Source organism: Giraffa tippelskirchi, chromosome 12, assembly GCF_054371585.1.
Source record: "Giraffa tippelskirchi isolate mGirTip1 chromosome 12, T2T-mGirTip1v1.2.pri, whole genome shotgun sequence".
NCBI classification, from domain to species: domain Eukaryota; kingdom Metazoa; phylum Chordata; class Mammalia; order Artiodactyla; family Giraffidae; genus Giraffa; species Giraffa tippelskirchi.
In genome coordinates this window covers 63876306-63901268 of record NC_137286.1, presented here as the reverse complement: position 1 = coordinate 63901268, position 24963 = coordinate 63876306, and the positions used below count along the sequence as shown (strand labels likewise).

The 24963-nt window shown below is 35.8% G+C and overlaps 1 protein-coding gene and 1 non-coding gene across 2 annotated transcripts in view; both read left to right on the top strand.

The window, feature by feature from the left end:
- The first annotated feature begins 2785 nt into the window (after positions 1-2785).
- LOC145530744 (small nucleolar RNA SNORD107) lies at positions 2786-2859 on the top strand. Its single transcript, XR_014072044.1, has one exon. It is a non-coding gene; the product is annotated as a small nucleolar RNA SNORD107 (small nucleolar RNA).
- Positions 2786-24963, top strand: part of LOC145530550 (uncharacterized) — a 149230-nt gene continuing 127052 nt past the window's right edge. The window contains exons 1-4 of the mRNA XM_081552084.1: positions 2786-3289; positions 18119-18363; positions 20948-21157; positions 22356-22519. The gene's annotated coding sequence lies outside the window, so the exon portion shown is untranslated. The remainder of the gene's footprint in view (positions 3290-18118; positions 18364-20947; positions 21158-22355; positions 22520-24963) is intronic.

Sequence of the window (24963 nt, the reverse complement as noted above, 5' to 3'; positions counted from 1 at the left end):
TTAAATGAGTGGTAGAGTATGGGTCCTGGGGACTGGGAAGATTGAATATTTGAGACAAGTTGTGTTACTTAAGATATGACTGACACTTCCTTTAGATTTTCCCTTTTGGCTGCACTGTGCAGCATGTAGTATCTGAGTTCCCTGACCAGGGACCAGAGGCACACCCCCTGCATTGGAAGCATGGTGTCTTAATCACTGGACTACCAGGGAAGAACCTAGTTGACTCTGTTAAATACCAGGTACAGTCATATCCAGCTGCCTCATTTAGTGATGCATGGGAAGTGTTCAGAGAAGTAGACAGTATCTTCCAGTTAAATAATTAATAAATGCCCAAATATCTAGGTCTAGTTAGAGTTGATATGGGACAGTGAAATCTCTTTAAAGGAAGAAGTTGGGAGGTTTTAGGTTTTATGGCTAAAGTTTCAACTAGACAATAAATGAGTTCTTATTGATTGTAGATATTAGCTTGTAAAACACCACCGTTCAAGACCAGTAATAACTCCTTAATAATTTAAGACTTGAAGACTAATTTGTCTTCAGCTTTGATTTTATCAGCAGAGTTGTATCTGTGTCACCTTTTCCAGCTTTTAAATCATGGCTTTTCAAGTAACAGTTTCCTGAAGAAGAGGGGCATTCAAAATGACTACAGGTGCTAGCCCCAACTTTATATGGTCTATCCCAAAGTAATTTTTAAGATTAATGGCCACTGTCAGGTAAGGAACAAAAGCAGCCAAGCCTTCCTTGGTTTAGGAGATTTTATAATACATGTGATACTTTTTTCAGAGTTTGTGAATGTTACAAAGGAACTTTGTGATTACCAGAGCCCCAGGCATTTGGATCGCTATAGGCAAAACCATTCTCTTAGGAGAAAATTAACCCTGATATATATGACAGATATACAACCCTCATTTTTTAGAGAAAAAGTGTATAAAGAGTCTTATTTTCTGAGAAGCCTGCTCTCTGGATCAGCTTTAAATAATTTGTGGTACTTTTTTATGTCTTTGGAAAGAACATATTCATCCCTGTATAGATCTGCTGGTGTGCATAGCCTTTAGATATGCATATTTGAAGATGACTTGTTCTCTAATATTAACTAAAGATGGCCTCTTTTGCAAGTTAGAGGTGAATGGCAAGAACCCTAGATTATGCAAAAAGCTTACTTCCATCCATTATTTTTGCTTGGTGATAATAGTATTTTTCTCTGCTTAGAACTTGAATTTTTTTTTTTTTTGAGAACTCTTCATTGTAGAATACATACTAAGAAAACTTAGGTGTAAAAGAAGTATGGGTATTTTGTTGTGGATTGCTAGTTCTGCTTCTACAGAGTTCTTTTGTGATCACATACTAATACCAACATAGTTTTCAGACACTCATGGAAGTAAATACTTGGTGTCCCTAAGAGTTTCTCCTACACACCTGCATTTGAGTGAATGGATGTTTCACCTAAAACATAGTTGGACAACTTCCTGGTTTCCTGTTCACGTTTACTGTAATTTAATGTAATTTAATGTTCACATTACATTCACTGGGGCTTCATAAAGATATACATATTGTATAGCAATATATATTTTTATTGTGGTTTACAGTTTTCAGTAGAATTCTGGGACTTTTAAAAATTGAAGTAAGAATTTGGTATATAATAATTATACTACCTTTCTGGTTTTGAGTTGTTTGTGGTATTCTGTGCTTATGTGATAGGTAAACTGGACTTGGTATAAAAGCATGTCAGATGTGACATAGTTCCCTGCTTCCATAGACTCATTGGTACTCAATCATGTAATCATGTCTAATTTTAGAAGTCTTGTAATTTTTCCCAGCTTCATTGATATGTTAGTAATAAGTAGCACTGTATAATTTTGAAGTACACAGCATGATGTCTTGTAATATGTATATATTGTGAGAAGATCACCACAGTATGTTAGCAAATCTATTGCCTTACGGAGTTATTTTTTTGGTAGTAAGAACATTTAAGATCTATATGTAAAATTCGTCATAGCAGATTTTAAGTGTACCATATATTAACTGTAGTCACCATGCTGTACATTAGGTCCCTAGAATTTATTTATCATATAATTGAAAGTTTATTACCTTTGATCAGCATCTCCCCATTTCTTCTACCCCCTAAGCCCCTGGCAACAATCACCATTCTAGTCTTCAGATTTTTTAGATTCTACATTTAAGTGAGATAAAAAATTTTTAACTTTTGTAAACAAAATCTTGTTTTGTATAGGCCTTTACTTATAGGAGTAATTTATGGGATTATTTGAAAATGGTAGAATTTTCAAAATTCTGCGAACATCAGAAAAAAACACTTTATTGTGTTAATTTCAAATAAGACTTACTACTCATTTCAGGAAGTAGTCAGTTACAAACCTCTGTTGTATTCTGAAATGTTCAGATACGTGTTATTGAGTTTATAATACATTGCCAGATTCTGTTTTATTCATCTTTGCATTTTAACTCCCTTGGGATGGGCCATAAGTATAAAAATGTTCAGAATTTGAGTTTTCTTATATAAAGCAAATCATCTTATCATGGCTTTTTTTTTTTGTCTTGAAACTTTTTCATTCATATGCAGTGCCTTTTTGCCCACATAATTGATGACTCTGAAAGGAAGAGAGAATTTGGTTACTGAATTTTCTGATGTGTCAGTGTGGATCCTACCCAGTAGTGTTGCAACAAGGCTGAAAATCTTACTTAACTACATTTAGGATGGAAAGAAACCACACCAGGTAAAATAACCTTTGTTTAAAAAAAAAAGATCATATTGCAGAGGCCTTGGCTAGGTTTATGATGACATAGGACCTTGTCTGAACATGATGATTTCAAAATTTGAGCTTAAAAGGACACTCTGAAATCTAGTCAATGTGCCTCAATAGACTTTTCAGAGAACATTATTTTGGCAGAAAATGTTGTCTTGACATGTGAAAGCTGAATAGCTGGAATTGGCAGGTGTAGTAGTACACTTAGTGCCAGTTCTTCAGACATCCCTTATTTTCTTTTCATAGATTTTTGTAATTATTTTCTTTTTGTCTTCCTTTTTTATATGTGCACATATATGTGTGTGTGTGTGTGTGTGTGTGTATACCACACATACACGGTTCAAAGCAAAAATGGAAGCTCATCTTTGGATCTCAGAAGGCACATGTGTGACAAGGTGGAAACAAAGACAGAAACAAGATGGAAACCAAGGGAACTACCACATCTTGGATCAAACATTGGAGACCAGTTCTAGGTGTCTAAGTGATGTCCAGAAAGAATGTTTATGGAACGTATTTTATGAAACACGGTGAGTGTGGTAAGTGCTGTCACATGGATGTTGGTGTTTAAGGACAGTTTATTTTATTTCTCTTCAGTTGTCTGCAGTTGATCAATGGGATCAGAGCCTATCACAGAGTAAATGCTTAAGAGAGATGCTGTTACTGATTTTTTTAAATTTTATTAGATACTTATATTAGTGAATATTAACTTGTATTAGTGACATATCAGATTAGAATCTATGGCTATCTGATATCTAATTTTATACTCTTAATACTCAGTAGTCAGTAAGCTTGGCTCCTCTCTGGGAATAGTTGTTTAGTAAATATCATGATTTGTTGTAGAGAAGCTAAGTACTTTGTCATGAAGTTTACAGGGTATTCATAGGGATACATTTTAGTCACTTTTTGTCAAAAGTGGAAATAAGTGCAATTTGAGTTCATAGGAGTGAGCATACCTTTGTTGCTTAGTAAGGTGATGAAGTTCTACTGCAAGAGCAGTATTTGACATCTAGTTTTGCTTGTTCTAGATTTGAATGTTGATAAGTAGCATCAGGTATTCACACAGCCAGTATCTCTCTGCAAACAGTGCATAGGGGCAGTTAGTACAAGGGAGCTGCTGGTTTATTGCTACCGGATACTTAGTTCAACTTCCTAAATGGTAGATGAAGAAGTCTTGTTTCTGTGACTTCTGCCCTTCAGTCATAACAATGACTAATAAATAAAAATTTCAAAGAAATAGTAGGTGTTTTAAGAAATATTTCTAAGAATAGAAATGATCTTAGTGAGTAGTATGTTTTCTTAGACATGGTAATTTCTGCCTACTACTTAACATGTTTAGGGTAAGGTTTACCCTGTCTGGTGAAGTTGGCTGGACACTGGCTTTGAATTTTAAATAGAGCGGTTTTTTTGACCAAGACAGTGAATTGTGGCCCTAAGTGATATCAAAGTAACAATACAAATATTCCATCCCCCCAAATTGCTGAAGTCACAAAAAAGAAACTTATGAAAGTCTTGTTACAGAATATTGTTTTTGTTGTCTAAGATTATAACATGGCAGGTTTGGGAAAGATGGTTTTTCTAATATTGGAAATATTTCTAATATTGGAAAGATAGATTTTTCTAATATTCTTCCTTTAATAGAATGAAACATTAATGGTTCACTGGAGGCCTTGGTGTCATTATGACTTTTCTTTCACCAAAGCCTATAATAAAAATTGGCATCTAATAAGTTTTTGATAGTAATTTTTGTTACACTCTTGTCTTAATTATTGGTAAGTACAATTTGGCTTTCAAAATTTGGCTTTCAGTTTAACGTTTATTTTCTGATTTTTTTTTTGTAAGGATTGAGTCAAGAAGTAAGAAAATTTATTGTGCCAGCCAGAATCTAAGATCAGGGAACTGTGTAGTACAGTTCCCCCTGCCCCTGGCTGCACCTTGTAGCTTATGGGATCTTAGTTCCCAGACCAGAGATTGAGCCCAGGCCCTCAGAAGTGAAAGTGTGGACTCCCAATCGCGGAACTGCTAGGGAATTCTCTGGGTGATACTATACTATCTTAAACTCACTTATGTGAGAGTTCCAAATTTTGATTTGGGGCTTTGGTGAAGAGAAAAATGTGTATCTCTTACTGAATGCCTTTACCTGTATCAGTCTAGCTCACTGGAGAATAAAACTTCGGTGTTTAAAAAAAAAGGCATTTTTTTTTTTTAAGATCTTATTTATGGCTGCACTGGGTCTTTGGTGCTGTGCGTGGGCTTTCTCCAGTTGTGGTGAGTGGGGGCTGCTCTCGTTGGGGTGCTTGGGCTTCTCGCTGCAGTGGTTTCCCTTGTTGCAGAGCACAGGCTTTAGGCGTGTGGAGGCTGTAATTGCAGCTCATGAGCTCTAGAGCACTGTCTCAGAAGCTGTGGTACACAGGCTTAGTTGTCCCTCAGCATGTTGGATCTTCCTGGACCAGGGATTAAACCTGTGTCTCCTCCTGCATTGGCTGGTGGATTCTTTACTGCTGAGTCAACAGATACTTTATTCTTAGAGCAAATATTAAAAATCAAGAGAGCATACTTTTTGAGGCATATACAACAGAGTTTACTTATTAGTGGCTAACAGAGTAACTTGAACACATGAAGATATGTAAAAATGCATCTGTTATATTTAGGTTAGCAAAATATATTGATTATTCTCTTGGTTTTTGTAATGTGCCATAAACATCATCCTACAACTCATTGTAAAAGAAAAGACTTTGAATAGTTGTTTTTAAAATTGCAAGCACATGTACAGATAATTCAAATAAGATAGTGGCAAACCAGCAGGAAATAATTCATAAACATCCTTTTAAAATCACTGTATAATATATATTTGACTATCAATTTTACAGAGATTTGAAACATGATGTCAACTTGAAGGTGATTGGCTGTCATTCATGGACATGAATGGAGCCTAAGAAAATGGACAAGGATTTCATCCAGAAACTTAGAATCTGTTTAGCACAGTAGCTACTGTGTTATATAGATGGCTGTTTTGGAGCTGCTTTCCATACTGAAACTTCTAACTGGTCCCCTACTTCAGCTTCATATTCTCTAATTTATCTGTTGGCCAGAACAATCTTTGAGAAAGATGATGAAACCACATCATGTTCTTCATAAATCTGCAAATGACATGTTTCAGAAGTGTTAGAAATAAGCAATAATGAGAGAAGAGGACAAAGGTTATAGAAACTGATAATATGTTTTTTGCCACTGTGAAAATTGGAAAATTTCCAGTTCTAGTTACTGAACATTCGGATTCATAAATTTCAAACTCGCTTTCCTCTTACCCTTTGGTCCACAAGAGTCTCAAGATATTTTGCACAGCAAGATACAATCTGCAACTCAGGATGGTTTTAGGGTAGTTGTGCAAACCGTTTTTTCTGTTAACATAGGTGAGCAGATTTTTCTGGAGTATGCTGATCAATTTTACTTATTGACTGATACGGAATTCTACACCTCTTGCCAATTTAAAGCATCTTTGGCCAGGGCGCTTCTGTATAGACACTTTCTAGATCTTTAACTCTGTATTGATTTGCCTGATCCAACAGCATCAGGACAGCAACTCTCATTCCAGATTTCTCTCCAAGATGCAAGTATGTGAAGGGTATCTACTGAATTGAAAATTATTTCAACTGGGTAAAACTTCAAGTATTGGCTAGTCTGGACAATCTCAAGTACACATAAGCTAACCCTATAGGAATATGTGGCTAGGAAGGGAAGGACAGTGCTTCTTGATTTCAGTTAGAAGCTTCACCAGCTACAGAATTATACACAAAATAAGAGTTTAATACTGGCCTGAACTTCGTCTTGGTTCTCAAATATTTATATTTCATTAGCAGTCTTTGGATTGGTGAGGAAGAGTAATTTCCTTGCTGTGGATTATCACAGTTACCAATGAAAGCCCTATATATATGGCATTTGTATACATTTATGATAAACAAATCTTACTTGGATTTTAAAACAACTCTAAATCTAATCCCATTAATTAATTTGACATTTGTAGCTTATGAATGTATTTAAATACTTAGGAAAATTGTATTTCGGTAATGGTATTGAGATATAAAATACTCTGAATGATGAATTGTTCATTGAATGTTAGGAGATGAGAATGAAATTCAGCATGTAAGAGTTTATTGTATTCTTTCTTTGCTTAATCTTCTGGAATCTGATACTCAAGTACATAGGTCTACATTTATAATCATCAATATATTATTTTTATATAAGATAAAACAGCTTGTTTCCTAAGGAGGTTTCTAAAAATATGTTTGGTAAAATTGTCTGCTGGAAAAGAGTTTTAGAAAGGGATTCTGAGGACATTTTGTAAGCTGTATAGAATTCTGTATTGTTTATGGCTGGCAAAAAGAGAAGGACATGGAAATGTCTAACATTAATATATCATAAAAGCAAAGGAAGGCACTGTTATTGTTTATATGCATTTTAAAAATACTGTGTATGAAATAACCAAATATAATTGCTTTGTGGCATTTCTCAGTGTGTTGCAAATATTAACAGTTTGTTAATATATATATAGAAGAATTATTTTTAATACATGATTATAGAAATAAGGATTGTTAGAATACCTCTGAATGATGTATACATTTGAAATCATTTGATTGGATTATTGCAATGGCTTTTGGGGGTAAGAGATTGTTCTGTATTCAACTGTCACCTAAGAAATTCTATTCAAGGTGCTCTATCTGGATGTAGACGTTTTCCTGTAAAGGGCTTTTATGTTACAGTTTTTTATGGTATGAGATTGCCTTATCATGATGGAATTTTTGCACAAGAGAGGAGCCTCTCAACGCTTACATAATCAGGGTTGAGTGGGGTTTTTTATTGCTTTGTACATAATAGAAAACGTACTGTGCTTTACCATCCTATCATGCATAGAGATGGCTGACATTTTGGGCATTTCAATTACTAGACTATAATGTTGGTTACTGAGGAATTTCTAGACCACTGTGTGTTAGGCAAATAAAAACTGAGTTTAGGAGACAGAATAGGGAGTTTTGGAAGATTGTGTATGTATATGCATATGTATGAAGAGCATTCTTAAATGGCATCGAGACTTTGCTCCATGATCAGACGTTGGGAATATAAATATATTTGATAAATATTCTAATTGCCAATCAATATTAATTCATTTCTGGTAGAAGTTGTTAAACAGTTTGTTATAAGCAATGTTAAATTTTTTGTTTAACTTGTAATTGTCTATATCATTGTAAATACATATCAACCTAATAGGATAGAAATATTTTTGTTTGCCAAAAGAAATGTTCCCTCCATCCTCTCAGTAAGTTCATTGTCTCATTAGACACAGTTTTTAGGTTGTGGGAAATATATAGTGTGGAGTATCTAATGTAAATATATCATTTTATGACAGGATTCATCATGGTGGAAATATCACTGGACTGCTTTTATGTTTTTCAGATATATACAAAACTTAGAGAAATCTTCACATTTGGTAAAACAGCATAGGTTAGAAAAGTTTTCATTTGCCAGTGGCATTTGACTTGTAATGAAAATAGTGAATTATTGTTTTAAAGTACTTATTTATAGTTGTAAAGTAAAGTACTTATTTATAGTTGTATAGACAATATGTAAGTTTTTATGGGTGATGTTAGTGATAGTATATCAGACCTGAGTTCATTAAATAGTTGGCTAATCAAAGGAATGTTTTTATATTATGTGTATATAATAGCATTATTACATGTTTTTAGGCATATGAGCTATAATTTATGCATGTTTTATAAAATATTAACTATGCAGAGTAAAAATTTTGCCTAATTTTCAGACTCTCTGAGTAAATGGGCAGTTAAGGGATTTTTTTTAGATGGTGGTTAATAAAATAGAATATGTAGTCCTTTGCTCTAAACATTTAGCCCACGATTTGCAGGGTTGTTTTTACATACATATCTATGTATACATATAAACACATATGAATACATGCACATATGTGTGTATAAAACTAGTGATACTAAAAGTCATAGAATGGAAATATTTTGGGGGCCACTTATCATTTGGCTTTAGTCTTAGGTTCTTTGGGTTGTTTGAGGGCAGATGATGTAGGAAGATTTAGCTTATGAGCTTTATTTATTGCTGGAGAATATTGTGAGGCTGCTAGATATGTGGTAGACAAATGTTAGTTTTATAAAATGACATCTACATATGATTTGCCTGGTAGGCATGTATTTTGTGTAACTTCCCTGGTGGCTCAGATGGTAAAGCGTCTGCCTACAGTGTGGGAGACCCGGGTTCAAACCCTGGGTCGGGAAGATCTCCTGGAGAAGCAAATGGCAACCCACTCCAATATTCTTGCCTGGAAAATCCCATGGTCAGAGAAGCCTTGTGGGCTACATCCATGGGGTCGCAAAGAGTCGGACACGACTAAGCAACTTCACTTTCACTTTCATGTATTTTGTGAGTACCAAACTGATAGACAATAGTGAAAACACTATTTTGACAAACTGAATTGCTAAAGTACTTGTATTTGGGATATATTTGGTTGCTAGGGATTGATTTGTTACTTTACTTTCTATATTGAAAATACATGCTATTTCATAGAATATTTTTAATTTCTGTCAATAATTTTGGAATACCTTTTCATTGAAACGTTAAAGTTATGGTCATTGTTTGATCTCAGATATAGTAGAGTGAGCATCTTCATGAATTAGGCTTGAATGTTGATGGTTTTTTGTTTATTATTGTGTTCTTTTTTTTTTATAAATGATATATTTTTTTTATTTTAGTTGGGGGCTGATTACAATATTGTGGTGGTTTTTGCCATACATTGACATGAATCAGCCATGGGTTTACATGTGTTCCCCATCCTGAACCCCCCTCCCACTTCCCTCCCCATCCCATCCCTCTGGGTCATTCCATTGCCCCAGCCCTGAGCATTTGTCTCATGCATTGAACCTGGAATGGTGTTCTGTTTCACATATGATAATATAGCATTGAAACATGTATATTATTCTGTTCTTGAGGTTTTTTTCATTAGACATTATTTGTTAGAGTGTAGAAATCATCATTCATATTTTTAAATACATAGATGTGTATATTTTCTCTTTCCATCTAAATTTTGAGTTTTAAATATTAGAACAGAGCAAGGACACATTCCACACTTGTCTAACAGGCAAGCTCTTCTTTAACAAATTCCCAGGTGTTCTGAAACTGTGCACGCGTGCACACACAAGGAATCAATATATTAATGTTAAACTAATGGTGAAAAATATATATTATGAATAGAAGTGTTGCATGACCATTATATGTTTATACTTAGTCTGTATGGGGGGGGCAGTATTATTAGGTGGTTGTGTGTCTGTGATCAGATTTTTGTTTTTTATACCATATAACGCGAGATGTTCAGAAATTTCTGTCATGGTTTTGAATATATATTTACCTAAAATTCGTAGCATATAAGCTTTATGCTTGTAGAAATGGAATGGTACATTAAGTCTCACTGTTCTTGAGTGACTTTTAGAATGCTGTGTATACAGTTAGAAATATGTGTTCTTTCTAGATACAGACATTTCTTATATAATTTTACCTCTAATTGTGGGACGTGTAGGTGTAACTTATTTTCTCAAATGTGCTAAGGTTCATGATGCCATTCATTTTCCTAAAGAACATTTTATAGAAATGTTTGTGTTCACTTGCTAACATGGCAATAGCCAAAACAATTTTGTAAATAAGGAGCAAAAGTAATATTTAGTTTTAAACATGTAATATTTCTGAATGTACCGATAATCTAAAAAGTTTAATTTTGTAACTATTTCATTGTAAATGTGTTAGTACTATTGTCTTTTAAAATCAACATAGCAATGAAGTTGACAAACAGGCCCTTGGAGCTATGCAAAATTTATCATATATTAATTTGGTTGTTAAGTGGAAACACTGACAAGATTACACATTTACCCTGTTCTCATATAGAAGGAGAATTGGCCATTGTATCAAGTATGTATATTTAAAATTTACACCATGTAAATTCTTTTGGTATATCTAATTCAAACCAAGATCCCTGATACATTTCATTTATATTATTTTTACTAAGAGCAGTTTGAGGTTCACAGAAAAATTGAGAGGAAGGCACAGAGATTTCCCATGTACCCTCTGCCTGAACACTTGGATAATCCCCCCCATTATAAACCCAGCACATGTATGAAAGCCCAGCTCCACTGTCAGATCCCCCATGAGAGCTGTGCGTCTGTGAGGATTGACGAGCCTGCATCCACACAGTCACCCAGTGTCGGTAGTTATACACATTGTGATTATCTCTTGCTCTGGTACATTCTGTGGGTCTGGAAAAATGTATAATGACATGTATTAATCATCATCATATTGTAGTGGACCTAAAAAGCCTCTGTGCTCTAACTGTTCACCCTTATTATACTTTTTATCTTTATATTTTTCCTCTTAACATTCAAATTAATAAATGACTTTGTCAAAGAGATTTTATACTACCTCTTGGAACTATACACAGTTCTGTATGTGTTCCCTCGATTGCATGACAGTATTCAAGACAACTTTGTAAATAGGCAGATATAAGGTTTTAGTTTTTAACATCTAGACTTTCTAGATGTATAGAGTCTCGCAAAGTATAATTTTGTAAATAATTCATTGTAAAGTTCCATTATTTTCTCCAGAAATCTCAGCAGTGAAATTGATGCTGTTGTGGATTTCTTGAGCTATATCCCTGTTTAGAGATCTACTTTCTGAGTTATGGAAAAGCAAGAGTTAAAATGGTACTTTTTAATTTTTGTATTCTCATCTAAAAGAAAGTTTTATATTTTAATCATTGTTTAGTGCTTAGATTTTTGTACATTAAAAAAGTCAAGTCTAGTTGTACTGCTGATAGGGCATTATATATTTTAATCAGAGGATATGTGTCTTACAAGATTTTATTGTCTTTGAATTATACAGTGTTGTGTTTAATTGGAATGCATGACAACATTCAAGACAACATTGTAAATAGCAGTAAAAGAATCATTAAAAAATCTAGTTTTTCTAGATGCATGGAATTTCACTAAGTATAGATTTGTAAATATCTCGTAAAATATCATGAGGTGGCTTCTATGAATGTATTAGCAATGTATTAACTCATAATTGGCTTTTAGGACTGTGTAATATTTTGGTGTTTAGTTCAGTTCAGTCGCTCAGTTCATGTCTGATTCTTTGTGACCCATGGACTGCAGCACACCAGGCCTTCCTGTCCATCACCAATTCCTGCAGCTTACTCAAACTCATGTCCATTGAGTCTGTGATGCCATGCAACAGTCTCATCCTCGATCGTCCCCTGCTCCTCCTGCCTTCAATCTTTCCCAGCATCAGCGTCTTTTCCAATGAGTCAGTTCTTTGCATCAGGTGGCCAAAGTATTGGAGTTTCAGCTTCAGCATCTGTCCTGCCAATGAACATTCAGGACTGATCTCCTTTAGGATGGACTGGTTGGATCTCTTCGGAGTCCAAGGGACTTTTCAAGAATCCTCTCCAACACCACAGTTCTAAAGAATCAAAACTTCGGCACTCAGCTTTCTTTACAGTCCAACTCTCACATCTGTACATGACTACTGGAAAAACCATAGCATTGGCTAGAAAGGACTGTTGTTGGCAAAGTAATATCTCTGCTTTTTAATATGATGTTTTGGTTGGTCATAACTTTTCTTCCAAGGAGCAAGCATCTTTTAATTTTATGGCTGCAATCACCATCTGCAGTAATTTTGGAGCCTGAAAAAGTAAAGTCTCTCATTGTTTCCATTGTTTCCCCCTCTATGCCATGAAGTGATGGGACCAGATGCCATGATCGTAGTTTTCTGAATGTTCAGTTTGAAGCCAACTTTTTCACTCTCCTCTTTCACTTTCATCAAGAGGCTCTTTAGTTCTTCTTTGCTTTCTGCCATAAGGTTGGTATCATCTGCATATCTGAGGTTATTGATATTTCTCCTGGCAATCTTGATTTCCAGCTTGTGCCTAATTCGACCTGGCATTTCTCATGATGTACTCTGCATCTAAGTTAAATAAGGAGAATGACAATATACTGCCTTGACGTACTCCTTTCCCAATTTGGAACCAGTCTGTTGTTCCATGCCCAGTTCTAAGTGTTGCTTCTTGACCTGCATACAGATTTCTCAAGAGGCATGTCAGGTGGTTTGGTATTCCCATCTCTTTCAGAATTTTCCATAGTTTGTTGTGATCCACATAGTCAAAGGCTTTGACATAGTCATCAATAAAGCAGAAGTAGATGTTTTTCTGGGACTCTCTTGCTTTTTCGATGATCCAGCGGATGTCAGTACTTTGATCTCTGGTTCCTCTGCCTTTTCTAAATCCAGCTTGAACATCTGGAACCTCATGGTTCACATAATGTTGAAGCCTGGCCTGGAGAATTTTGAGCATTACTTGGCTAGCGTGTGGGATGAGTGCAATTCTGTGGTACGTTGAAAAATCTTTGAATTTTCCTTTCTTTGGGATTGGAATGAAAACTGATTTTTCCAGTCTTGTGGCAACTGCTGAGTTTTCCAAATTTGCTGGCATATTGGATGCAACACTTTAATAGCCTCATTTTTAAGGATTTGATGTAGCTCAACTGGAATTCCATCACCACCACTAGCTTTGTTCCAAGCAATGCTTCCTAAGGCCTACTTGACTTTGCATTCCAGGATGTCTGGCTCTAGGTAGATGAGTTATCTGAGTCATGAAGATCTTTGTTGTATAGTTCTGTGTATTGTTACCACCTCTTGTAAATATCTTCTGCTTCTGTTAGGTCCATACCGTTTCTGTTCTTTATTGTGCCCATCTTTGCACGAAATGTATCCTTGGTATCTCTAATTTTCTTGAAGAGATCTTGAGTCTTTCCCATTTTATTGTTTTCCTCTATTTCATTGCATTGATCACTGAGGAATGCTTTCTTATCTCTCTTTGCTATTCTTTGGAACCCTGCATTCAGGTGGGTATATCTTTCCTTTTTGCCTTTGCCTTTCACTTCTCTCATCTATTTGTAAGACCTCTTCAGATAACCATTTTGCCATTTTGCATTTCTTTTTCTTTAGGATGGTCTTGATCACTGCCTCTTGTACAATGTCATGAACCTCCGTCCATAGTTCTTCAGTCACTCTGTGTATCAGATCTAATCCCTTTAATCTATTTGTTACTTCTACTGTGTAATCATAAGGGATTTGTTTTAGGTCATAACTGAATGGTCTGGTGGTTTTCCCCACTTTCTTCAATTTAAGTCTGAATTTTGCAATAAGCAATTCATGATTTGAGCCACAGTCAGCTCCGGGTCTTGTTTTTGCTGACTATGTAGAGCTTCTCCATCTTCGGCTGCAAAGAATATAATCAATCTGATTTCAGTATTGACCATCTGGTGATGTTCATGTGTAGAGTCTCTTCTCTTGTGTTGTTGGAAGAGGGTGTTTGCTATGACTAGTGTGTTTGCTTGCCAAAACTCTGTTATCCTTTGCCCTGCTTCATTTTGCACTCCCAAGGCCAAATTTGCCTGTTGCGCTAGGTGTCTCTTTGCTTCCTACTTTTGCATTCCAGTCCCCTATAATGAAAAGGACATCTTTTTATGGTGTTAGTTCTAAAAGGTCTTGTAGGTCTTCATAGAACCGTTTAACTTCAGCTTCTTCAGCATTACTGGTCGGGGCATAGAGTTAGGTTAGTGTGATATTGAATGGTTTGCCTTGGAAATGAACAGAGATCATTCTGTTGTTTTTGAGATTACACCCAAGTACTGCATTTCTGATTCTTTTATTAACTATGAGGGCTACTCCCATTTCTTTTAAGGGATTCTTGCCGACAGTAGTAGATATAGTGGTCATTTGAATTAAATCGCCATTCCAGTCCATTTTAGTTCACTCATTGCTAAAATGTCCACATTCACTCTTGCCATCTCCTGTTTGACCATTTCCAATTTGCCTTGACTCATGGACCTAACATTCTAGGTTCCTATGCAATATTGCTTTTACAGCATCGGACTCTACTTCTATCACCAGTCACATCCACAACTGTGTTTGGATGGTGGTGTTTTTGCTTTGACTCCATCTCTTCATTCTTTTCTGAGTTATTTCTCCACTGATCTCTGTTAGCATATTAGGGACCTACCGACCTAGGGAGTTCATCTTTGAGTGTCCTATCTTTTTGCCTTTTCTTACTTTTTTGGGGCCCTCAAGGCAAGAATACTGAAGTGGTTTGCCATTTCCTTCTGTGGAGCACGTTTTTCCATAACTCGCCACCATGACCCGTCCATCTTGGGTGGCCCTAAACAGCATGGCTCATAGTTTCATTGAGTTAGACAAGGCTGTGGTCCATGTGATTAGTTTTCTGTGATTGTGGATTTCATTCTGTTTGCTCTCTGATGGAGAAGGACAAAAGGCTTATGGAAGCTTCCTGATGGGAGAGACTGACTGAGGGGGAAACTGGGTCTTGTTCTGATGGGGTGGGTGTGGAGCTGTGTTAACTCTCTGTTGTTTGACCTGAGGCCAAACTATGGTGGAGGTAATGAAGATAATGGTGACCTCCTTCAAAAGGTCCTGTGCACACACTGCTTTACTCAGTGCCCCGACCCTGTAGCAGGCCACCGCCAACCCAGGTGTCCGCCGGAGACTCCTGGACACTCACCAGCAAGTCTGAGTCAGTCTCTCGTGGGGTCACTGCTCATTTCTCTTGGGTCCCGGTGCACACAAGGTTTTGTTTGTGCCCTCCAACAGTCTGTTTCCCCAGTCCTGTGTAAGTTTTGGCGGCACTCTTGTGGGGTTAATGGTGACCTCCTCCAGGAGTGCTTATGCTATACCCAGGTCTGCTGCATCCAGAGCCCCTGCCCCAGCAGCAGGCCACTGCTGACCCATACCTCCACAGGAGACACTCACACTCAAACGCAGGTCTGGCTCAGACTCTGGAATTCCCCTGGTGAGCCCAAGGTTTTGTTTGAGCCTTTTGAGCGTCTCAGGGGAGTATGTGGTTTGATTCTAAACACGATTTCGCCCCTCCAGCCGTCTTACTGGGGTTTCTCCTTTGCCCTTGGATGTGAAATATCCTTTTTTGGTGGGATCCTTCATTCTCCTGTCACTGGTTGTCCAGCAGCGAGTTGTAATTTTGGAGTTCAGAGGAGAAGATGAGCGCCTGACCTTCTACTCTGCCATCTTGGCTCTGTCGTTACAGTTGGTGTTTATGCAGTGAGTTTTTTGGCATAGGGATACATAGATTGTCTCCATGTCTTCAGATTGTTAGGTTCTCATAGGAAAAGATTAGATTGCATACTTTTAACAAAAATGCCCAAAGGATTTTATTTTTATCTTTAGGAAGAAAGGAAGATATTAAAAGGGAATTGTCATCTAAGTCATAGCTATTTTCATAGCTAACATAAAGTAATGGTTATTTTGCTATACTATATAAACGTACTGGTTTAAAATTTATATGCATATACAAACATACTATAAATGTATATACACATATATATGTAAAATTAGTTTTAGGAATACAGATAGGATAATTTCATTTTAAACATCTATTCTCTGCTTTACTTTTTTTCTTTTTGAAAAAAAATGGAAATGGAATTTCAGTTATAAGCTTAAATGTGTAGAAACCTGCTTCATTTATATCTAAATGAATGTTAATTTTTATATAAAATGTTTAAGTGGCTATGTATTTTTTTAATGTTTCCTTATATACTTCTGTGAGAACAGAATTTCTGTGATTTTGAGTAATTTTTTTTTCTGAGAGCTTTTGAAAATTTTCTGGTGGGTAGTTAAATTTGTATAGTATAATCAGTAACCAATGTCAGGAGTATTCTCAGTTGCCTATAATGTAAATAATGAAAATTTGTTATAAGTATCATTAGTGTATCTAATTTTGTGTAGCAGTTTGGCAATGACAATCAAAATTTGAATATATAAAACTTTTGAAATGATAAAGCTTGCTGATGGGATTTTACCTATTTCTGTTCTCAAATTCATGAAAAAGAATATGTTAGAGATTGTAACATAATTTGAATGTCTGAAATATACATCATTGAAAGAAGAATTGTAATGTAGCTTATTTGTATGACTGTCATTCAGATACTGAAAAAATATTTTGATATTGAAGAATGTTTTAAGTTGATTCTTTTAATTGTCATTTATGAACAGATAACACCTAAATGTGTATGCTGAGGTGTGTCCGTATGCCTCTGTTTTTTCTATTTGAAATAGTAATGGTTACTATTGCTAAAGAATGGGTTTATTCTGACATGATAATAGAGTTAAATAATGCTTACTCAGTAGTGTTAACTATAATGGTGATTATTTTAGCATTCTTTTTGAAACTTTTGCACATGTGCTAAGTTCAGTACTAAAACATTGCTACATGACAATGTAAAAATGCAGATGTGAATTATGGAATAGAAAGTTGTCTGGAAAATCATAGCAAAAATTTAACATTACTATATAAACATATCAGGAAAAAAAGGACAGCTGCTATTTACTGCCTTTAAAATTTTAAATGTATTTCAAAAGCAACGTTTAACAACTGAAGGAACTTTAAAGATACAGTCAATTTGTGCTTGTCTTCCTCGTTACCTGTTGACATTTGGGACTGTTGGGCTGTTGTATCCAGCTTTGTATTCCCAGCGACTGTTACACATAGTTTTTGAGTGATCATGCAGAGCGTGTGACTTAGATACTAGTGCAGCTGCTGCTGCTAAGTCGCTTCAGTCGTGTCCGACTCTGTGCGACCCCATAGACGGCAGCCCACCAGGCTCTGCCATCCCTGGGATTTTCCAGTCAAGAGTACTGGAGTGGGGTGCCATTGCCTTCTCCGACTAGTGCGGCAGAGAGTTTTAAACAGTGAAACAGAGTATTTGATTACCCTCGGAAAGAAGGGAGAAGATGGGATTTGAGGTAGGTGCTATACAATTATATTTGGGTTGACAAACACATGAATGATAAAAGTAGTCACTGAGAGTTTCTGTAAAGGGTAATTTTGTAAGTGCCATATTTGTGGCATATTGTTGAAGGAAAGTCTCTTGGAATAGTTTTGGAATTACTCTTAATTAATGGGCCTAATTGGAGAATGGATTATTTTCTTTTACAGTAGTGTGAGTCTGTCAAATGGATTGATGATAGGTTTTTATGGCTTTTTAGATTATTCAGAATTGGTATGAAAAATTTCAGTAGTCTCACCATTCATGCTGAAAGTACTCTGAGAAGGTGTAAGTAAAAAAAAAAAAATTCTGTTTGGGCCAGTCATATTTGCTAGTTTTTTAATTTGCATTCACTATTCCTGTCACTTCTAAAGTTATCATAATTAGTGTCTCTGGAGTTTTATTTGTATCTGACCTTGGCTTTATTGTATACTTGCTTCTCAGGTAAATATGGTGAAAGAAAAACATAACATGCAGATAACCTGACGATATCTGACATCATCAGGAAGATTCTTCCTATGGAGTTCCTTAATTTATAAATCTCAACTGTAAACCACGAGTAAGAAGGTTCTGGATCAAGAAATACTGTATTAAGACAAATTTTGGCTAGGCTCAGGAAAATAACACTGGTGCAGACTTTGTTCTTCTTGTGCACCTTGGAATTACCAGATATTCCAGAGAAGCAGTAGGTAAGCCAGTTACTTAAAAATATAATTTTATTAAAGATGGAGTCCATGAATAGTGTAGGCGATGGCCTGCCTTCAGTTAATTTACTTAACACCAAACACGATAACATAACTAATATTGCAAAACAAATGATGATCAATATTTTACTAATTACAAATTAGGGAATAGACCAGTAATTTTTGCGTGTATAGTTTGGTGGTATGATAATGGTAGAGGTTCATGGCAGCCTAAGAAAGGTGCTGATGTAGAATAATAGTAGTAGTAAAGTCATGTTGAAGTTGGAGAGATGAATCAGCTACAGGATTGATTAATGAGGAACTGTTTCTAAGTGTTAACGTTAGTTTCTAAGTGGAGTCAACATTAGCCTCCACTTACCTGCTGCTTCATTGTTTGGTCAGAATGCTATGTGTTTTACCTTATTTTTCTTCTTTTTCCCTGTAGGGAGGCAGTAGTTCAAAAGATACTTTTGCCATCTTTGCTTTAATGTCAATAATTGTTACCACCAGACCTGTTGCATTATTGCTCATTTCAGGTTTTCTTCGCTCCCATCTCTGGGCTCAGGAAAACCCCTTGGTGATAATGATTGTAACGGCAGTCTGAGTGCTCATTTGATTCAGGGCAGGGCACTTTGGTTAGACAGGAACTGATATTCTTCTTTTCTTAAGTTTGATGGAATTTTGGTGGCAGCTAGTGTTTATTGTTCAGATAACATATAGGTAACAAATTATCCTAAACTTAGTAATATATAATAGATTATTGTGCCAATTCTACAGATTCTGTGGGTGAAGATTTCTGAGAGTGCCAGAATGTATGTGGAATCAACTGGGAAGACCCAGTCCAATGGTTGAGAGTGATTCAAACCACAAGAGTCTTCTGGATACTTCTTCACTCACATCTGGCACTTGTTTTAAATGACTTGAAAGGTTGGGCTTAGCTAAAAGGCTTTTAACCATCACACAGTCACGTTCTTAACTGAATCATAAAAATAAGTGTTTGAAGTGGCATGGCCTTTTTTGACCTACTTTCAGAGGTCATGTAGCATCATTTCTGCCGTATTCTGTTGGCTAACCTTGTCATATGGCCAACCAAAATTTCATAGTGTAGTGGGATAGTGCCAAGGTGAGTGCAGGCACAGATAGCTTGCAAGACCAGATGGAAGACAGTACAATAGGTTAAGAGCTACAGATGTGGAGCTTCAGTAGTTTTTTGTTTTCTTTTGGAGGGGTCCTTGATTTTCAGAATTCCACTTTTCTCACACTCAGAATCTCTTGTAGATAATTTTTGGCAACTGCCTTACTCATTGCCTGACATAAAGTCATACTGAATTGTTTTGTGATTTGGGGAGTTAATTAGGCAAAAGATAAGAAATTAGAAAAAAAGTACATGATTTTTGGATTAAGTCACTTGGGAAATGCAAAGTGGAAAAGATTGAGGTCCGGTATGTAGATACCGAAATGTAGAGTCTTAAGAGCTCCTGAAGCTGTGGAACTATAGGAGGAATGAGAGGGGACAGCTGTTGATAGAGTCAGTAATGTAATATGCTGAATTCCTGCCCTTGACACCCTGCGAGCTCTTCCTTCATTTCCCACGCTACCGTGCTGTAGGAATACTTCATGGGATGTGCTGGCAAGAACTGAATACTGACAAATTCCTTAAACGTTCTTTCTCAGAGAGCCTTATTGCCCACCTGCTGTCCATGGGATAACCTGGAAAGTAAAGGTTTTAATCAGGAAATGTTTCCTTTTTCTCAGGGATGAATCATAACTAAAGAGATTACAGGCTTCCCTCATAGCTCAATTGGTAAAGAATCTGCCTGCAGTGCAGGAGATCTGAGTTTGATACCTGGGTTGGGAAGATCCTCTGGAGAAGGGATAGACCACTCAATCAAGTATTCTTGGGCTTCCCTTGCGGCTCAGCTGGTAAAGAATCAGCCTGCAATGCAGGAGACCTGGATTCAATCTCTGGGTTGGGAAGATCCCCTGGAGAGAGGCTACCCACTCCAGTATTCTGGCCTGGAGAATTCCATGGACTCTATAGTCCATGGGGTCACAAAGAGTCGGACAGGACTGAGCCACTGTCACTTTCACTTTCTTTCACTTTTTCAGAGAAGATTAATGGTTTTTTGAGAGGTACCTGCTCAGCAATTTTGATGGGGCCTAGAATAAAGGATTAGGAACTAAATGTTTTCCTAAGTTCCATTGTAGCCTCCATATCTTTAATATAGTTACTATTTTTCTCGTCAAATGGACTGAGCTTCTTCATTATTTTCACTGCAATATTTAGGTATTGTTGTGTTTCTTACACAGAAAGCCGTGTAGATTGCATGATATCATGAGTGAGTGATCTGGAGATAAAGAGTAATAAAAAGGAGACACAGACAATATGAGGAGAAAGTTCAAAGGATCAGTCCATAAGATATAAGAAGCAAGATATAAGACTACCAATACCTGGCTTTCTCATTGTTAAAAAATTCCAAAACAAATTTTGATTCACCTGTTGTTTTTTCATATTAGAATAGCTACTTCCTGCGTTTCATTTTATGTAGTGAAATGTGCTATTAACCTTTACCCATCTTTTTTTCCCCAGTGTGTCCTCTCAAGTGATGACTACATAGGAAAATGATGCCATTGATTCTGACACCATCTTCCATAACACCAAAAAACAGTCTTTCATAATGTATAGCAATTCCTCATTATTGTATTGCAACAGACACTCCCTCTAGATCAGAAAAACAGGCTGAGAAGGCTTAAATTTGAAAGTGACCTAAAGGGTGATATTGGAGAGAATTGTAACCAGGCATGTGGACTGTTTTCATTGTTCCTATTGGACGGAATCTCAGGAGCTTGAATGATGGAGACATTGTTACACAAAGATGCTCAGGACCTTGTAATGTCAAAGCTTCATTTCAATGCTCCCAAAAGTATTAGTGCATATGTTTAAATTTTTCATTTATCACAGGGAAATTTTAAATTGATTCATAAAAAAATCACAATTTTCAAGATTTCAAAGGATATGGAAAATTTAAAGTGTAACATTTTACTTCTTAAATCTGTTTTGCCTCCTCTGATTCTGCCACCTCTGTCTATGTTATCTACTATTAATGAAATTTTGTGCACATCCTGTTGGGTTTATCGATCAATTAATACTCAAGGCATTTTGGGAGATCTGTATATACCAGCCACAGATTTTTCTGTGCAGTAAACATTGTTTATATATAAATTGTAAATTTATCCAACTAATTTGTTGAAATAATTCCAATGAAACTGAAGACTAAGGATACCCAAAATTTATAGTTTCGAGTCCGAAGTGAAATAGAGTTTCCTCTATTATATAGACAGAATTTCATCAATCTTATCTACAAGTGTTTATGTGGATATATTTCCTAAAACTGTATAAATGTTACATTTTTTTTTGTTGGCAATATGATGTTACAAAGAAATTGCCTTTTTTTCTGTTATTGTTCAGTTCTGTCATCTTCATATATGCTTAGTCCTTACCAGTCTCTTGCGTTCTTTCATTTTGCTCTGGTTTTTTTTTTCCTTTCATTTTCCTTGGTATATCAATGTCTTAGTGTAGTGCAAATGAAATACCGTATTTTATTCCTTCCAGTTTACTGTGGTGTTTTGTATTTTGGTTGTGTATTAAAATATAATCATACTATGTTTTATGCCTTTTGAGTTTTGTGTTTTTCTTTAAAACACGTTTGTATTAGTATCATTTCTTCATCTGTGTTTTTTTTCATCAGACGTTTTGCCATTTTATTTCTCTTTCCATTTATCCTTACTGTAGTTTTAAAGCATTACATATTCAAATTATTTACCTTGACTTAGGTAGTTACCACTCATATTCACTTCTACCATAATCATAGAAATTCTGACATATAATTGATTGAATTTCTATTTATTTGTCTGCCTTACTTTCTATTGTTACTTTAAAATTACTGATGAGTCTTTTCTATTCCATTTAGCTCTATCTCATTTCTCTTCTTTTTCAGAATATTCCCTGTCTACACTTGCATTTTTTCTCTCAATTGATGCTTAAAATTACTTTGCAAGTTGGAAAAAATAATGCAGTTTTTATTTCGTTTGCAACAATTTAATAGATTAATTAGGAGAGATTAGATCTCTTTAAAATTGAGTCTTCCTGTCAAGCAACAAGGTATGTCTTTCTATTTTTATAATCAGATTGTTATGTTGGAATACTGCTAGTTTAGCTTTCTTTTTAAAATTCATTCCCAAGCATTTCATAGTTTTGTTAATGTAGTGATGGGGATTGAATACCTAGTTTTTTTTTTCATATTGATATATGTAAACCAGCTTTTATATTTTTTAAATGCAGTTTCATTGAAACTCAAATTATGATTTTCTTTAATTTTTAAGTAATAGTGGGTCATCTTAGGAATTTTTCTCCTTTTAATTAATAATTTTTCATCAAATTTGGTGACAGGTTTAATAAAATGTCTTTTGTTTTCAAGTTGATCATATTTGCCATTTTAACTATTGATTAAGATAAAATAACTGAATTTTTCTAAAAATGAAAATTTTTGTGTCTAATGAATATGTGAACTACAATTTGTTTATGTTATCTCTCCCCTATTATAGCAATCATTATTTTATTGACACTTTCTGAGAAGATAATCCTAAACACAGAACTTTATTTTGTGTTTGCTTTACTAGCTCTGTCAAACTGTTTTGAGTGTTTTTTCATGTAGACTGGAAACAGGAAATACTAGCCTTATTTCATTTTTAATTCTATGTTGATATATGACTTTATACCTCCACAAATGTTGGAAGGTACTACATAGGCTTTTGTTGTTGTTCATTTGTGTTTTTAATATTGTTTTCCAACTACTTATGTAAACATCTTTCATTTGCAGTATACAGTTACATAAAACAGCAAATGTCTATGGATGTGGTATTATCAACTGATAGTTTTATACATCTAAAGTGGTATCCAACATTGCATGTAGTTGTCCAAGTCTGCTTAATCTCTTATTTGGGTCGGCTGTTCACTTTGCTTTGATTTTCTTGATTTTTAACACTTGGAGAATCTACAAAATACCTGAGCCATGCACGTCTCTCTGTATGGGTTTGTGTGCTTTTCTTTTTTTCCTTTGAGTTTGAAATTATACAATTTTGGCAAAAATACTACAGAAGTGATGCAATTCTCAGTTCATCACTAGGGATCACATAATGTTGACAGTGGGCTTCCCTAGTGGCTCAGTGGTAAAGAATCTGCCTGCCAAGCAGGAGACTTGGGTTGAATTCCTGGGTCTAAAAGACCCCCTGGAGGAGGTCATGGCACCCCACTCCAGTATTCTGGCTAAGGAAATCCAATGGACAGGAGCCTGGTGGGTTACAGTCCATGGAGTCACAAGAGAGTCAGGCGTTCTAACCAACAACAAATGTTGATAGTGCCTTATGACTAGTGATGTAGCTTTGCTTACTTAGTATTGTAATTAATAAGCATCTTTTGGGAAAGATAATGGCAGTACTCATCATACTTTGATATGCTAATTTTAGTGTGTATTGAAGTTTCTTGTCAAATCATAATTTTAAGAAAATCTGTCAAGCCTACATTTTATTTTTATTTTTTAATTAATTAATTAATTTTAATTGCAGGCTAATTACTTTACAATATTGTAGTGGTTTTTGCCATACATTGCCGTGAATCAGCCATGGGTGTACATGTGTCCCCCATCCTGAACCTCCCTCCCACCTCCCTCCCCATCCCATCCCTCAGGGTCATCCCAGCGCACCAGCCCTGAGCACCTTGTCTCATGCATCGACCCTGGACTGGCGATCCGCTTCACATATGATAATATACGTGTTTCACTGGTACCCTCTCAAATCATCCCACCCTTGCCTTCTCCCACAGAGTCCAAAAGACTGTTCTTTACATCTGTGTCTCTTGCTTTCTTGCATATAGGGTCATCATTACCATCTTTCTAAATTCTGTATATATGCGTTAATATACTGTATTGGTGCTTTTCTTTCTGACTTACTTCACTCTGTATAATAGGCTCCAGTTTTATCCACCTCATTAGAACTGATTCAAATGCATTCTTTTTAATAGCTGAGTAATATTCCATTGTGTATGTGTACCACAACTGTCTTATCCATTCGTCTGCTGATGGACATCTAGGTTGCGTCCATGTCCTGGCTGTTGTAAACAGTGCTGTGATGAACATTGGGATACACGTGTCTCTTTCAATTCTGTTTTCCTTGGTGCCTACATTTTATTATTTGAAATTGTCCAATTGGGAGTTGTCCATTCTCCCCCATTCAGTTTTGTCCATTATTCATTTCAGTTTAGACTCATGGATGTTTTCTTTACCCTGTATATAAAGATGGATATCCACTACTTTTTTTTTCTGAATTATCCTACATTTGGCCTCTGGCTTTTCAGTATGTCCCTGTCCTTTCTCGAGTAACAGTATCCAGGTTCATTTTGTTCTTATCTTAACTCCAGCTGTGAAACCCACCATTTCCTAGGATCCCTGGTTCCTTAAGGGAAATAAGATTTGAAAAGCAAGATATGTATCAGAACTTCATTTTTCTTTTTATGGCTTTCTATGTGTAAACCACATTTTTTCTGTTGAT